Source organism: Vipera berus (genome assembly GCF_964194415.1).
Source record: "Vipera berus genome assembly, chromosome: 5".
Lineage (NCBI taxonomy): Eukaryota > Metazoa > Chordata > Lepidosauria > Squamata > Viperidae > Vipera > Vipera berus.
Window position 1 is genome coordinate 2,493,395 of NC_138207.1, and position 16,570 is coordinate 2,509,964.

Genomic DNA, 16,570 nt, shown 5'->3' on the forward strand with positions numbered 1-16,570 from the left:
TTTGCGACCTTCTGGCAAGCAAAGTCAACGGGGGAATCCAGATTCATTTAACGACTGTGTTGCTCATCTTTACCACAGCAGGGATTGACGTAACCACCCTGGCTAGAAAGGTCGTAAAAATGAGAAAAACCCACTTAAATGTCTCACTTAGCGACCTAAAGTTTGGGCTGAGTTGTGGTTTGTAACTTGAGGGTAGCCTGTAGTGGGATTGGATGGATATCAAAGACTGATGACTACATGCGTTAGATCAGGGGGTCTTCAAACGTGGCCTTTTTATGACTTGTGGACTTCAACTCCCAGAATTCCTCAGCCAGCCTATTTTTTTTTCACCTTCTCTCTAGAGTGGAGAGATTGCAGAGGAAGGGATTACAAGAGAGCAAGCAGGCCAAAAGGGACGCCGGCTGAGGAATTCTGGGAGTTGAAGTCCACAAGTCATGAAGAGGGCCATAGTTCCCTCAAGCTGGCTGAGGAATTCTGGGAGTTGAAGTCCACAAGTCATGAAGAGGGCCCTAGTTCCCTCAAGCTGGCTGAGGAATTCTGGGAGTTGAAGTCCACAAGTCATGAAGAGGGCCATAGTTCCCTCAAGCTGGCTGAGGAATTCTGGGAGTTGAAGTCCACAAGTCATGAAGAGGGCCCTAGTTCCCTCAAGCTGGCTGAGGAATTCTGGGAGTTGAAGTCCACAAGTCATGAAGAGGGCCCTAGTTCCCTCAAGCTGGCTGAGGAATTCTGGGAGTTGAAGTCCACAAGTCATAAAAGGGCCGAGTTTGAAGACCCCTGCGTTAGATCCATCAGCTGCTTGGCGACACATGTCAGTCAAGAGAGGAACATTTGAATAAAACCTGCCTGGATTGTTCCTCTCTACCCCTGTCAAAAGAAATTTCAGTGTCATAAAATCAAAGAAACAGGAACACGCACCAAAAAAATCAGAAACAGAGAAACGAGAAAGAAATGGGAGAAAAAGGAACAAAAAACAGAAATCGTAGAAAATATGGCCTTCGGCTCAGCTTTCTCTCGAATAATTGTCATCTGAAACTTGTCCCAAGGCTTCTAAGTCTCATTTTTAATCTCCATATCCTGAAATGCTCAATTCGGTTTTTTCCCCCGCCTCCTTCATTCAGCAAAAAGCCAAAATCAGGTTTCATTCTTTATTTTATTTTTATTATTTTTTTTAAAAAAAGTCTTTTATGTTTTTTCTGTGTGACCAAACCGGTCAGTTTCACTGCCTCTGCAAGATCTGACAGTCTTAAAATCCAGACCTCCACGGTAGACTTTCCATTGCTTCTCTAAATGTTTTGCGTGCGACAATCTTGCAGCTCTTACCGTATACAATATTAATTTCTTTTGTTCCTTTTCCAGTTCCTTTTTGCCTAAAGCCCAGTTCTGGTTTCGTTGTGGTGTTTGGTCAGTACTTAACATTTGCACAATTGTACGAAACGAACGATTTTCAAAATTCAGGCTCTAAGAACAGAAAAACCTGTAAAATAAGGGATCACAATTACTTGGAGTTGGGTGGCACACAAATTCATTATTATTATTACTATTATTGTTGTTGTTGTTGTTGATATTATCCTGCAGTTAAATTCACAGTCTAAGACTGGTGGAAATTGAATAATTCCAGCCTAACCAAGGACCTAAGAATTATTAAGGTAGTCCCAGGAACATTAGCAGTTCCAAGCTAAGTAATAATAATAAGTTGGAAGGGACCTTGGAGGTCATCTAGTCCAACCCCCTACTCAGGCAGGAAACCCTATGCCATTTCAGGCAAATGGCTGTCCAGTCTCTTCTTAAAAACCTCCAGTGTTGGAGCATTCACCACCTCTGGATGCAAGGAGTTCCACTGGTTAATTGTTCTAACTGTGAGGAAATTTCTCCTTAGTTCTAGGTTGCTTCTCTCCTTGACTAGTTTCCATCCGTTGCTTCTTGTCCTGCTTTCAGGTGCTTTGGAGAATTGGTTTTTAAAAATAATAATAATAAGGGTGTTATTTATCTATTTGTTAGTTATATTATTAAGTTAATATATCTTGTAAGTCCATGTTTGTTACACCATAAATACGCATGAAAGTATGCATAAAAATGCTGTAAATCCGTAAGTTATTCTAGTTGGTTACAATCAGCCAGATTACGTTTCTATCCTTACCTTTCTTTCCCGAGGCAGAAGCTGTTGTTAAAGCTCTCATTACTATTTCATGTTTTTAAGTTTTATTATATTTTATTACTGATCATTTTATTTTTATTATTATTGTAGCCTGTCGGCCAGTCAGCCAGATGTTTCGATGGGATTGTACCCTAAAAATAGCTAATAAATAAACAATTAAGACAATATCTTCTGGACGCCTCCATGTTAAAATTACATTGTTAAAAATACATCACAGTATTAAAAGGGCATTCTTACCGCCTCATTAAAAAGGAACACCTTTCCTCCTTGCCCAACCGTAAAACCCAGGAAATCATATTAAACCATGGTTTGTCTAATCCTGGTTTACAGAATAGAATAGAATAGAATAGAATAGAATAGAATAGAATAGAATAGAATAGAATAGAATAGAATAGAATAGAATAGAATAGAATTAACAGAGTTGGAAGGGACCTTGAAGGTCATCTAGTCCAACCCCCTGCTCGGGCAGGAAACCCTATACCATTTTGGACAAGTGGCTGTCTAGTCTCTTCTTAAAAACTTCCAGTGTTGGAGCATTCACAACTTCTGGAGGCAGGTTAATTTTTCTAACCGTCAGGAAGTTTCTCCTTAGTTCTAGGTTGCTTCTCTCCTTGATTAGTTTCCATCCGTTGCTTCCTGTCCTGCCTTCAGGGGCTTTGGAGAAGAGCTTGACTGCCTCTTCTTTGGGGCAGCCCCTGAGAGATTGGAAGGCTGCTATCATGTTCCCCCTCGTCCTTCTCTTCATTAAACTAGACATACCCAATTCCATGGATTAAATAGCAGAATGAAAGCTTGCCCGCCCCCCACCCCCCACCATAGTCTGCGATGGCATTCTGGGGGGGCAAAAATAATAGCAATTGGGACAGCGAGACTTTCACTCCAGACAAACATCAAAACGCACCAACCTGTTAATGCAATGTATGGCGACGTCTTTTGCTCAGCCACAAAAATCCCTTTGCAAACCCTGGGTGCCTTTTACTTTTGCAAGGTCTGTTTTTGCGTGTGTGTGTGTGTCCTTTACTTTCTCTTGGTAAAAAGGAGAACGCGGTGGGGTGGGGTGCAGACCGAGCTGAGCATCGCATCCGTCTGTCAGTGCAAAAACATCCGACGAAGAGTTTCATCTGTCAGACCCATGACACTATCATTTCACAAATGGAGAGAGAGAGAGAGAAAGAGAGAGAAACACCCAGCAACCTCTTTTATAGGTCATTTACATGTAGAAAATAAAATTAAAATTTCTGAGAAGGACTGGGGGGGGGGGAAATGACATGATAGCAGCCTTCCAGTATCTCAGGGGCTGCCCCAAAGAGGAGGGGGTCAATTTATTTTCCAAAGCACCCGAAGGCAGGACGAGAAGCAACGGATGGAAAAACTAATCAAGGGGAGAAGCAACCTGGAAATAAGGAGAAACCTCCTAACAGCGCAAACAATTAATTGCAGCACAACTTGCCTCCAGAAATTGTGGGTGCTTCATCAATGGAGGCTTTTGAAGTCTTTTATTTATTCTTGAATATTTAGTACTCTGTATTTCAGAATAGGGACCCGGTGGCTCAGTGGGTTAGGATGCTGAGCCTGTCGATCAGAAGGTCGGCAGTTTGACTGCTCGAATCCCGAGTGCCGTGTAGCAGAGCGAGCGCCTGTTACTCGTCCCAGCTTCTGCCAACCTAGCAGTTCGAAAGCACGTAAAAATGCAAGTAGAAAAATAGGGACCGCTACGGTGGGAAGGTAACAGCGTTCCGTGCGCCTTTGGCGTCTAGTCATGCCGGCCACATGACCACGGAGACGTCCTCGGACAAGCGCTGGCTCTTTGGCTTTGAAACGGAGATGAGCACCGGCCCCTGGAGTCGGAAACGACTAGCACGAATGTGCGGGGGAACCTTTACCTTTACCTTTATTTCAGAATATTGAAAGTATTCCATATTTGAGGGGCTGCCCCAAAGAAGAGGGAGTCAAGCTATTCTCCAAAGCACGAAAAGGCAGGACAAGAAGCAACGGATGGAAGCTAATCAAGGAGAGAAGCAACCTAGAACTAAGGAGGAATTTCCCAAGAATGAGAACTATTAACCAGTGGAACTACTTGCCTCCAGAAGTTGTGGGTGCTCCATCGTTCGAGGTTTTCAAGAAGAAACTGGACAGTCACTTGTCTGAAGTGGTATATAGGGTCTCCTGCTTGAGCAGGGGGCTGGACTAGATGACCTCCAAGGTCCCTTCCACCTTCTGTTCTGATCCTGAGTTTCTGCCGCAAAAAAGGAAGAGGGTGAATTGACTTTCCAGAAACACAGCCTGGCTAGAGATGAGCAATTTGTCTCTCCAGAGGGGTGATCAAGCTTCACGCTTTTCTTTTGAATGTCCCGTGTCTGATTTTCAATATGGTAATAATAAAGATAATAAGAATGACATGGTAGTGTCGGGTGGTCCTCGACTTACGACCGCAACTCAGCCCACCGGGATTTATGTCGCTGAGTTGTTCAGTGAGGTTGGTCCCCCTTTTACAACATTTCTGGCCACATTTCTGTTAAGTGAATCACTGCGGTTGTCTAAGTGAGCTACGTGGTTGTGTAGTGAAACTGGTTCTTCCCCGTTTGACCTTGCTGGTTAGAAAGATGCCAAAGGGGGGGATCACGTGACACCCCGGGGGAATGCTGCAACCGTCATAAGTACGAGTCAGTTGCCCAAGCGTCTGAATTTTGATCCTTTGACCATGGGGATGCTGCAACGGTCGCTAAGTGTGAAAAACGGTTGTAGGTCACGTCCCTCAGTACCGTGGTAACTTCGAACGGTCACTAAACAACAGACTGTTATAAGTCAAGGATTAGCTGTAGTTGGAGAGAGCCGAGGGGAAGAGAAAGAATCGAAGAAGAAATACAAAGGCCTGCAAATAGAAAGAAAACGATTGTGTCAAAAGAAAGCAAAGATAGGTGCCTTGGGTGCAATCCCAAAACACCAGCGACGTTGACAAGTTCACCGTCAGCCAACTGCAAAAGGCAGCTTTGTACGGCACAGCTTCCATCCATCCCAGCAATGCTGTTGGACAACCCCCTCTGCCCATCCCAGGTCCTTGGGAAGGACTTGAGAGCTGGATAAAAATGCCAAGTCCAGTCTAAACCTCTGGCTGATTGTGCAACAGAACCATAATAATATTAATAATTTATTTTATTTATTTATTTTATTAAATTTATACAGTATGCCGCCCTTCTCCCTAAGGACTCAGGGCGGCGCACAACAATAAAAATTGAAAACATAAAATAGAAAATTTAAAAAAGAATTAAACAATAAATACAATAATTATATGACAATTTAAAAACCAGTAAAAAGCTAATTTAAAAACCGTAGTCAGTCCAGGCCCGCTTGTTGGAGCAACCACGTCTTCAGGTCACGGAGGAAGGACCGAAGGTCAGGGGTCGTCCGCAGCTTCGGGGGCAATTCATTCCAGAGGGTAGGTGCGCCCACAGAGACGGCTCTCCCCCTGGGGGTCGCCAGCCGGCATTGCCTGGCCGACGGCACCCTGAGGAGGCCGACTCTGTGGGAGCGAACCGGGCGATGGGAGGTTGACATTGGCAGCAGGTGGTCTCGCAAGTACCCCGGGCCTAAGCCATGTAGGGCTTTAAAGGTTATTACCAGCACCTCGAATCGCACCCGGAGGACAACCGGAAGCCAATGCAGCTCGCGCAGGAGTGGTGTAACATGGGAGTACCAAGATACTCCCATAAGCACCCGCACGGCCGCATTTTGCACCAGTTGAAGCCTCCGGGTGCTCTTCAAGGGCAGCCCCATGTAAAGAGCATTGCACTAATACAAATGAGAATAATAATAATAACAACAACAACCATGGTCGTTGACAAAAAATCACCATCAGTCAATTGCAGAAGGCAAGTTGACTCTGAACATCCCGCAACGAGACTTTCAACAACATCAAACATGTCTGCCTCTCCACCCAGGGTCCTTGGGAAGGACTGGATAGATGGATAGCACGCCACATCTAATGTAGATAATTGGCTGACTGTGCAATGAATCGTAATAGCAACCGTTGTCATTGACAAAAATCGCCGTCGGTCAATTGCAGAAGGCAGCTGGACTGAGAATGGTCTCCATTTTGCCATGAGATCTTTTAACACCATCAAACATCCACCGCTGCCTATCACCATCCTTGGCAAGGATTCGATAAGGCCAAATCCAGTCTGAACATCTGGCTGACTGTGTAGCCACCACCACCACCAACAACAACATAGCCACTCGAACACCATTGGCATTGACAAAATCAGCATCGGTCAATTGCAAAAGGACTCAGAACACCTTCTATTCTGTGGAAGTTTAGGAAATATTAATATTGATTTCAGGAAACAAGAACATCGGCCTGTTCCAGATCCTTGGGAAAGACGATCCACCTTAAACACCTGGCTGACTGTGCAACAAACCACAATTCATTAAATGCATCTATTGCCTGACTTCCAGCCCGTGGTTATTTCCTTCAAATCCCCCTTAACCGGAGAAGCTCTTTTTCAAGCTGGCCTTGCAAAAAATAAAATAAAATAAAATAAAATAAAATAAAATAAAATAAAATAAATAAAATAATAAAATAAAATAAAATAAAATAAAATAAAATAAAATAAAATAAAATAAAATAAAATAAAATAAAATAAAATAAAATAATAAAATAAAATAAAATAAAATAAAATAAAATAATAAAATAATAAAATAAAATAAAATAAAATAATAAAATAAAATATAAAATAAAATAATAAAATAAAATAAAATAATGAAATAAAATAATAAAATAAAATAATAAAATAAAATAAAATAAAATAAAAAATAAATAAAATAAAAAATAAAATAAAAAATAAAATAAAATAAAATATAAAATAAAATAAAATAATAAAATATAAAATAAATAAAATAAAATAAAATAATAAAATAAAATAAAATAATAAAATAAAATCATCCCAGCAGCTGTACTTCAACAACCAGCTTAAGCAGATTTTTGTTTTGTTTCGTTTTGTTTTTTACTGCCTGCCCACAAGCCCAAGCTGGCTTGTTTGGGGTTTCACCGGTTGTGTGAACCCAGCCACGCTTGCTAGCGGGCTGTTCCGATGTCTCAAGCCGGTGCATTCAATGAGTTAACACACTGGTTGAGTCCTGGGAACATCTCGTTCCTGGCGCGCTGTTTGAGGGAGCCAAGTTAAAACAGAACGATTTTCCAAGCTGAAAATGAAAGTTTTAAGCCTGGAGGCAATCTTAGCAAAACAAGGGAACCGGACTGGGTCGAGCGAGTTTTATCCCTCACGGGGAGGGATGGATACCTAGACAGGCCCTTGAAAAAGCAGACCTACCTGTTTAAAAATCACCTTGGCTTTTCAGGAGCGAATGCAGCTTCCAAGGGCTGATTCCTTCCAGACACTTTTTCTTTAGCTCCGTTTGGGGTACGTGGTAGTCCAGCAAAAATCAGAGCCATCTAGGTTAAAGGGATATATATACATATACATATACATATACATATACATATACATATACATATACATATACATATACATATACATATACATATACATATACATATACATATACATATACATATACAAACATATACATATGTATGTAGATATATATGTGTGTGTGTGTATACACACACACACATATATATATAAAATACTGTATGTTATTTGTCTTTTGACTTTATTTTCTGCATTGGTAACCTTTGCATAGCTTGGAGAGGAGGCCACAGAGGGACAATTCAATATTTATTTATTAAATTGGCATCCAGATTTTCAAAATGTGCTCATGATGGCTGTTGATAATGTGTGTGTGTGTGTGTGTGTGTGTGTGTGTGTGTGTGTGTATCTATCTATCTATCTATCTATCTATCTATCTATCTATCTATCTATCTATCTATCTAGTCAAGTTAGCCAAGTTCCAGCAAAAATAATTCCCAACTCACTCGAGAACATATGCAATGCAAACAGATTCAAAGCAAAGCTAGAATTTATACATTTCTTTGTTCAGAACTGCCCAAGCAGCCATTTAATTGCTCTGAGCAAAGCATAACTCAAAGAAAATGCATTAAAAATAAGTGTTATGTATAAGCATGTAGGCATAATACATATTTCATTATTGACTTTATTTAAAACAAACAGTATCAACTACAGCCGAAGCTCTCTCTGGACAGTTTACCACAAACACAATAAAAAAGAAACAAAAAACAGAATTTAAATGCAGTTTTGAAGCTTAAATTAATTTTAATATTTTAATGTGAACGTTGTTGTTGGCATACTGTTTCCAAGCTAGGCTGCCCAAAGGCCTCTCTCTCACAGACGGGCAGTTAAGGAAATATGAAACAAATCAGTAATATCAAATCAAACACAATGCAGAGTCATCTTACAACATAGTCAAATCTGAAATATTGTTTTAGAGCAGTTGAGCATTCGCAAAGCTCAATTTTAGAAGGAGGTGGTGGAAAATGGGAGATTTAAGCTCTGTCTGCCAGGTTAATAGCTATAAATATGACTTAAATAAACTTTTGAAGCTTAAATTAATTTTAATATTTTAATGTGTTATATGTTGTGTGTGTATGAAGAAATAGGAAATGAAAATAAATAATACCAAATCAAACACAATAATACAAACTCATCTTACAAAACAGACAGCAGCTAGGTCTAAGACACAATTCAAATGCCATTAAAACAAAATACCCCTTTCCAAACATTCATACCTACGAAGCATTCTTAGAAGACAGCATGATAAAATAAGATTAAAAAATGTCAACTCTTATCTCAAATTTTAATGTTCAGTGTCTCCTGTTCAAGCACCCTAACAACACGGACAAAAATCCTGCAAAATCTTGTTTGCATGTACCGGTGACAGTCAAGCAGGGTGCTAGCCTGGTCCAAAACGTTGTTTAATTATTACGCAATGTGAGTACAATTAAATAATCTTACTTTATCAGTCTCCTAAAGATGCTTCATAGAGATGAATGCACAGAGGAAGGGGCTATTTTATTTTATTTTTAAAAAAAACCTAACCCCCCTGGACATTTACATTCAAGTAGTCCTCGGACTTAGCCACAGTTGAACCCTAAATTTCCGTCACTAAGGGAGACAATAAGGGCATTGTTTAATCACGTTTTAATAATTTTTAATTTTTGTATCTAGTTTTTATGTATTGCCCTGTTCACCGCCCTGAGTCCTCCGGGAGAAGGGCGGTATATAAATAAAACAAACAAACAAACAAACAAACAAATAAATAAATAAATAAATAAATAAATAAGTAAATAAATAAATAAATAAATAAATAAATAAATAAATAAATTTGTTAAATGAGTTTTGCCCCGTTTTGCGTTTGCCCTGTTTTACAACCCCCCCACCCCCCGAACGCTGCCAAATGTCATAAATATGAGTCAGGTGAGTTTGGATCACCTGGCCACGGGGATGCTGCAACGGTCCTAAGTGTGAAAAATGGTCATAATCTTTCTCTTTTTTTCCCCCCAGTGCCTTCAAACGGTCACGAAACGAAGTGGGGTACGTCGAGGGGTATAGGAAGCCTCTTTAGGACAGGGGTCCCCAACCGGCTGTCTGTGGACCGGTACCGGGCCACGGCACACCAGCAACCGGTCCGCACAAACAAGCAAAGCCCCATCCGCGGGATGCAGGCAGCGCGCAAAACCACGCACTCTCCGGTCCACGGAAAGACCTCTCTTCAAGGTCCCTGGTGCCCAAAAGTTTGGGGACCTCCGCTTTAGGAGACCGCATGATAAAGTAAGGTGAGAAAAACATTCGGCCACCGCCCCAAATTTAAAGAGCTGGGCTCTCCTGCTGAAGACCCCAATAAAACGTGGAGGCCAAACCCGGCAAACCTGCTTTGCTTTCCATGTTCTAAAATCCTTGCCTGTTAATTTGGCCGTGGAACCCACTGAAGCAAGCAGCGATTTTTATTACGCATCCTCAAAGCCTGTTTGTTTTTGCAGAGATGGCTGCGAGGGCTCACGTGAAGAGTTCATCTGGCTGCTACTTGGTCAAGGTCAAAGAAGAGAGAGTTGGAGAGCAAAGAGGTGGTTAGCTGGATGACAATAAAATGATGATAATAATAATAATAAAAAAGAAAAACCCTTCGTAAGTTTTAAAAATTACAAGCCCCCATGATGTTTACGAGCCCTAAAGCAAACAGGCAGTGAAACCGCTCGGTGACAAGGAAGCTAAAATCTTTTTTAACACCTCCTGCAGCCTCTGGCTGATGTTTAGATGATACGGTCATGGGGAACCAACGCACAAAAAGTGTGACTTACCCCCCCCCCAAGCGTGAAATGCACACTGCCACCTTCTGCTAAAACCAACTGGGGGGGGTGCTGCTCACGATAACCCCGAGTTCTCTCTCCATCACACCAGAGAACGGAGCTAAAGTTTGACTTCTCGGAGGGGAAAAATTTACGACGCTTCCTGGCTGAAATTCGCCAAGGGAGAAGAGAAAGAAAGAAAGAAAGAAAAGAAAGAAAGAAAGAAAAGAAAGAAAGAAAGAAAGAAAGAAAGAAAGAAAGAAAGAAAGGAAGGAAGGAAGGAAGGAAGGAAGGAAGGAAGGAAGGAAGGAAGGAAGGAAGGAAGAAAAAAGAAAGAAAGAAAGAAAGAAAGAAAGAAAGAAAGAAAGAAAGAAAGAAAGATTTAATTTAGATTCTCAGCTACCCAGGAAACATGCATTATGAAAGCAGCCGGGTGTGAAACACACCCCGGTGATGGCTTAATTGGCATTGACGGGGGTTAAGAAAAGTGCCAGGTTGCATCCCATGTGCAAACTCGGTGTGCACCGGGTTAGTTAGCAAGCAGCTTTGCAAAAAAAAAAACACCCGCTCCTGTTTCTAGAGCAGAAGGATGAAATGTTGAGGTTCCAGATTGACCACAACCGACTAACAGAGTTGGAAGGGCCCTTGGAGGCCTTCTAGTCCAGCCCCCTGTTCAAGCAGGAGAGCCTATAAGACTTTTCCAGTCAAATGGCTGTCCAGTCTCTTCTTGGAAAAAAAACCTCCCGTGTTGGGGCGCCCGCAACTTCTGGAGACAAGTCGTTCCACTGATTAATTGTTCTAACTCTCAGAAAATAAATAAAAAGAGAGCTTCCACGTTGGAAAAGTTCTTGGTGAGTGGCGAGCTGTGATTTGCGACCCAGGCTGGCGTAGCTCTTTGGACGGCAAGAATCAGGAGCTGAGAAAATACAGCAGAAGTGGGTGAGAGGGGGTGTGCGTGTGTGTGTGTGTGTGCGCAGGTTTGTGTGCGAAGTGCTATGTACACAACCCAATTTGGTTTATAAAGCTCGGTGGAAATGTACAGAGCGTCCATCAACAAAACACAAATCGCAGCTCGCCCTGAACGGTGCATGTTTTCCCCTCCCTATAATAGTTTTAATTGAGCGTGTTCCTAGCTGATTAAAAGACGTTTTCTCGGTTTAAAGAGCGGGCTTAAGCGCCACGGAAACTTTGCCAAGGAAGAAAAACTGCCATTTAAGTCCTGACTCGTGCCCTACCAAGAAGACCGAGTGATTACATGTCAGGCAAATTGCATTTTTTTTTAAAAAAAATCACTTTATTGAACTTCAAAAGTAGGACTGAAAGATAAATAAGAAAGTGGGGGGGGGGAAGCTGGAAGTAAGGGAAAGTCGGGAAGGAGGCGAGATCAAAGGGAAGAAAGAAAGAAAAAGGAAGAAGAAAGAAAGGAAGAGAAGAAAGAGAGAGAAGGAGAGGAGAGGAGAGGAGAGGAAAAGAAAGGGAAGGGAAGGGAAGGGAAGGGAAGGGAAGGGAAGGGAAGGGAAGGAAATAGAGAAAGGAAAGGAAAGGAAGGGAAGGGAAGAGAAAGGAAAGGGAAGGAAGGGAAGGGAAGCGAAGGATAGAAAAGGGAGGGAGGGAGGGAGAGGGAGGGAGAACAAGAGAGGGAGAGAGGGAGAGGAAAGAGAAAGAAAGAAAGAAAGAAAGAAAGAAAGAAAGAAAGAGAAAGAAAGAAAGAAAGAAAGAAAGAAAGAAAGAAAGAAAGAAAGAAAGAAAGAAAGAAAGAAAGAAAGAAAGAAAGAAAGAAAAAGAGAAAAAGAGAAAAAGAAAGAAAGAAAGAGAAAGAAAGAGAGAGAGAGAGAGAAAGAAAGAAAGAGAAAGAAAGAAAAAGAAAGAAAGAAAGAAAAAGAGAAAAAGAAAGAAAGAAAGAAAGAAAGAAAGAAAGAAAGAAAGAAAGAGAAAGAAAGAGAGAGAGAAAGAAAGAAAGAAAGAAAGAAAGAAAGAAAGAAAGAAAGAAAGAAAGAAAGAAAAAGAAAGAGAAAGAGAAAGGAAGGGTGGGTGGGAGAGGGAGGGAGGGAGGGAGAGGGAAAGAGAGAGGGAGGAGAGAAAGAGAGAGAGAGAGAGCGAAAGAGAGAGAGAGGGATGCCAAAAATTTCCCAGGTCCTCCAACTTGGCAGCTTGCAGTGCCTCGGCCCCGCTCTATTTGTGACCCAGCCCCTCATCTCCAAAACCTCTGATTTGACAGTGGCGAGGAGGAGGCTTGGCAGCGACACCCTGCTGGTGTTGTGTTGTGTTGTTGTCGTTCGAGGGTCAGGCGGCCTGCCACGGCTGTTAGCCCCAACAGCTGGTGGGATTCCGCATGTCACACCCTGTCAGGCACTCGTGACGCCAGCGGGCCTCACGCGGCTTTGCACCCCTCTTTTGGGAGAAGCCGGCTTTGGCCTTCAAATCCTGGCTTGTGGAAAAATCACACTCCTTTGGCTCCAGCGGGGGTGGGGGTGGTGGTGGTGGTGAGGGGGGGCCTCTCTGTCTTAAATCATTTTGTCTCCAGAAGTTGTGGGTGCTCCAACACTGGAGGCCTTTAAGAAGAGACTCGGCAGCCATTTGTCTGAAACTGGCACACTTCAGCAGGGGGTTGGACTAGAAGACCTCCGGGGTCCCTTCCCACTCTCTTAACTCTCTTGTTCTGCTATTCCTTGTTGCTGGCTCCTAAACCGCTAATTGTCCCGCAGCCTCTGACTCGGTGCAAAACGGAGATTTAAACCCAACAACTGCACACCTCTTTGCCGACAAACTGGAGCAAACCCTGTTCTGCAAACGGGATTTTTTATTTTTATTTTTGCACCGAGCACAACTGTTTGCTACGGATTGCAACGATCCGAGTTTCGTCCCACGCATGTCAGCTTTAAATTGTAGCTGCATCAGGTTTGGGGATGACGGTGCTTCCCTTAGCAAACCAAACTTAGGATTTTTAAACCGGATGATAAAAAGTTTGGCTTTTTGATCATTCCCCCCAAAAAACTTCACCTGGGTTTTCAGAAACGGTCCAGCAATACAGTAAGTATTTTAGGTTTAATACAGAAAGGTAAGGTTGCGCTAATTGGTAAGGCATTAATGTAGTCAAAAACATTGTATCTGGGGTCCCGATTATATTTACCCCTGCAAGGATTTTGCTTATCAAACTTATATATGATTTTATTACACAACCTTGTAAGGCTGCCCAACTTTTGCAACTTGGTGTGTGACCAAGTTTGATTTGCCCAAAGTTGCCGAGGGGGGGATATCTGATCTAAAAATCATTTCCAGCCTCCTCAAACTGCACGCCGAGATCATCCAGACGTGCATCTGAGGAACCCCACTGAGGACTAGCAGCTTAACTGAACTATAACTGAAACTAATCAAGGCGAGAAGCAACCTGGAACTAGGGAGAAATTTTCCAACAGTGAGAACAATTAACCAGGGGAACTACTTGCTTGAAATATTATGGGGTTTTCTACTTGAGTGTGTGTGTGTGGGGGGGGGGGAGGGTTGGACTAGATGACCTCCAAGGTCCCTTCCAACTCTGTTCATTCTGTTTTGGAAGTTGCTCCAGAATTAAAGCAGCCTCAATTTCACCTTCCATGTGGCCCTTGCGTAGCTTTTTTTGTGTTTGTTTGTTTGTTACAAAGAAAGTCTGACAGTGATCTTGCCCAATTCTCTCAGGAGAAGGGAAAAGCTTTGCTTTTCTGTTGGGCCAGAAAGGAGAGGTTGGATCCAAATGGAAAACAGCTGGGAATTTTTTTTTTGGGGGGGGGCTTGTTGGCTGAAGGCAAGACTAGCTTAACCCCAGAGCCAACATTACAATATTTCTTAATTTATGGGCTACTTCGAGTCAAAGGGCACCAAACAGAAGTGCCTGCAAAAAATACTAAGAGTGGGAAGGGACCCTGGAGGTCTTCTAGTCCAACCCCCTGCTCATGCAGGAGACTCGTGTTTCATTGCAGACAAACGGCTGTCCAGTCTCTTCTTAAAAACCTCCAGTGTTGGAGCACCCACGATTTCTGGTGGCAAGCTGTTCCACTGGTTAATATATCCTCACTGTTAGGAGCTTTCTCCTTCATTCCAGACTGCTTCTCTCCTTGATGAGTTTCCATCCATTTTTTTCTTGTCCTGCCTTCGGGTGCTTTGGAGAAGACCTTGACCCCTTCTTCTTTGGGGCAGCCCCTGAGATACCGGAGCACTGTTATCACGTCCCCCCCCTCGTCCTTCTCTTCATTAAACTGGACACACCCAATTCCTGCAACCGTTCCTTGTTTGTTTTAGCCTCCAGTCCCCTGATCCTCTTTGTTGCTCTTCTCTACACTCTTTCCAGAGTCTCAACATCTTTTTTTTTATATCGTGGTAAGGGGGCCCTGGGAAATACAAGCCTTTGCCAGTGTTCACTGCTTATCTTTCATCCTCACGAGGCCCACAATCCAGCCTGTCATGAGCCTGCACAAAATAAGGGACCTTGATCCACCAGTAACCCCATCTCCGTGATTGCATGTATCAAAATCTCTTGCACCAGCTTCCTCTTTGCACCCAGCGAAATTATTTCTACATCCAGCTGCATAGTGGGGGGGGGGAAATATATCACTTTTTGCAAATCTATAACAGACCCCGAAGGTATATATATATGTATATGTATATGTATATGTATATGTATATGTATATGTATATGTATATGTATATATGTATACATATATATATATATATATGTGTGTGTGTGTGTGTGTGTGTGTGTGTGTATGTATATATGTATATATATGTATATATATATATATATACACACACACACAAATATTGGAAGTTTGCATGACTTATTATCCCATAAAAGGTAAAGGTAAAGGTTCCCCCGCACATGCGTGCTAGTCGTTTCCGACTCCCATAGCCCTGGATAATTTGGCCTGTGATTTTCATTTCATTTTTCTCTCTCTCCAAGGGATTCTAACGCCTGCCGTTTATTTTCCCCCTCTCCTGGGTCATCTGAAGTGCATTTCATTTTGGGAAGGGTTTTGAAGAGCAAGATTTCATCACGAGGGTCTGCAAAAGAGGGTCAGCGGAAGCGAGCGTTTGGGGACCCTCAATGAAGACAGTGGAGCATTGAAACATTTTGCAAAGCTTGGGTTTTAGAAGGAGATTCTTGAAGACTAATTTAAGCCCTGCATGCTGGGTTAACAGCTATTGTCCCTTCACCCACGTAGAAAAGAATTTTTTTTAAAAAAAACACCATTGAAATACAATTTTTAAACCTTACATTGATTTTAATATTTCAATGTGAATATTGTAAGCTGTTTGTATATTGATTACATGGTACACCGCCCAGAGGCCCGTGTCCGACGGGGTGGTTAAGGAATAGGAAACTTGAAATAAATAATATGAAATCAAACACAACACAGTCATCCTACAAAATGGGCAGCAGCGAGGTGATAATCAAATCTAAAATATTGTTTTAGAGCATTTGAGCATTTGCAAAAGCTTTTAGTTCGGAAGGAGGTGATTGAAAATGGAAAATTTATGTTGTGCGTGGCAAATTAATAGCTATTTTCACTTACAAATTGAATTTGTGCCCTTCTCATAATTATTCCCTTGCATGTGTGTGTGTGTATACACACACACACACACACACACACACACACGCATGCAATGGTCATAAGTGTGAATATTTACTTTCAAATGACAGCTAATTCAGGAATCATCCTTTGCAATGTTTTGGGTTTTTTTAATTATAAAAAAATAGGCCGACATTTTATCTATGGATAAAATTTAAATTTAAAAAGCAGGCAGTTTTTTTTCACTTTGGCACACGGAATTATGACACGTTGGCTTTTTGCCCCCTTCGGCTTGTTTTCATGACCAAAGTGCACGTAATAACGGTAAGTTGGCTTATCTGGAGGATTAGGTTTAAGAATAGGAGGAAAAGATTTTTATCTGGAGGGGGCGCGGGTTTTGCAAAAACCTATTTTGTTATTTTGCTGAACTCCAGGCTTCTACCCCTCTGAAGCTCCAGGCAAATGACGGCTCCTCCGAGCTTTTTTTAGGAGCCTAATATAGAGTTGGAATCTGCATGCCAGGATCTCAGATCTCTTTGCTGGATTACTGCAAAGAATGCAGAAGCTGCATTCTGGGTGGAGACTGATTGGATCGAAAGGATCCATAAATGA

At 42.0% G+C, this 16,570-nt stretch overlaps 1 long non-coding RNA gene across 1 annotated transcript in view; it reads right to left on the reverse strand.

Moving 5' to 3' along the window:
• Positions 1 to 955: 955 nt before the first annotated feature.
• LOC308669047 overlaps positions 956 to 16,570 on the reverse strand; it is a 21,189-nt gene continuing 5,574 nt past the window's right edge. The window contains exons 2-5 of the long non-coding RNA XR_014026656.1: positions 7,483 to 7,604; positions 4,237 to 4,391; positions 3,061 to 3,293; positions 956 to 1,474 (exon numbers count right to left, since the gene is read on the reverse strand). This is a non-coding gene — a long non-coding RNA (uncharacterized lncRNA). The remainder of the gene's footprint in view (positions 1,475 to 3,060; positions 3,294 to 4,236; positions 4,392 to 7,482; positions 7,605 to 16,570) is intronic.